This window comes from Crocuta crocuta, unplaced genomic scaffold, assembly GCF_008692635.1.
Source record: "Crocuta crocuta isolate KB4526 unplaced genomic scaffold, BGI_CrCroc_1.0 scaffold650, whole genome shotgun sequence".
In the NCBI taxonomy this organism is placed as follows: domain Eukaryota; kingdom Metazoa; phylum Chordata; class Mammalia; order Carnivora; family Hyaenidae; genus Crocuta; species Crocuta crocuta.
Window position 1 is genome coordinate 58,229 of NW_027532882.1, and position 367 is coordinate 58,595.

A 367-nucleotide genomic window follows, 5' to 3' on the forward strand; every position below is an offset into this window, starting at 1 on the left:
GCCCCAAGACCCTTCTAGAAAGATCAGAGGAGCAAAAGGAAGGGTCCCTTTCCCTCGTTCCAAGTGAAGACACTCTCCTGCTCAAACACCCTCTGTGGCTCCTCCTTGCCTTTCAGATTTCCTAATTCCTTGCCCTGGACATGCACACAGCAGTTTAGTAATGTGACCCCTCGGGGGAAAGTGAGGCCCAATCTTTAACTTCAGTAGGAATTCCCTGAGTGGACATCGGTTAATGGGGATGGAAGGTATTCCAGAGGGAACAGCACATGCAAAGGCTAAGAGGTAAGGATCCGCACGGACAGGTTTCCGGGGGATTCTGGGAGAGACAGGCAGAGCTGCTGGTAGGTAGGAAAGCCCAAGCACGCGG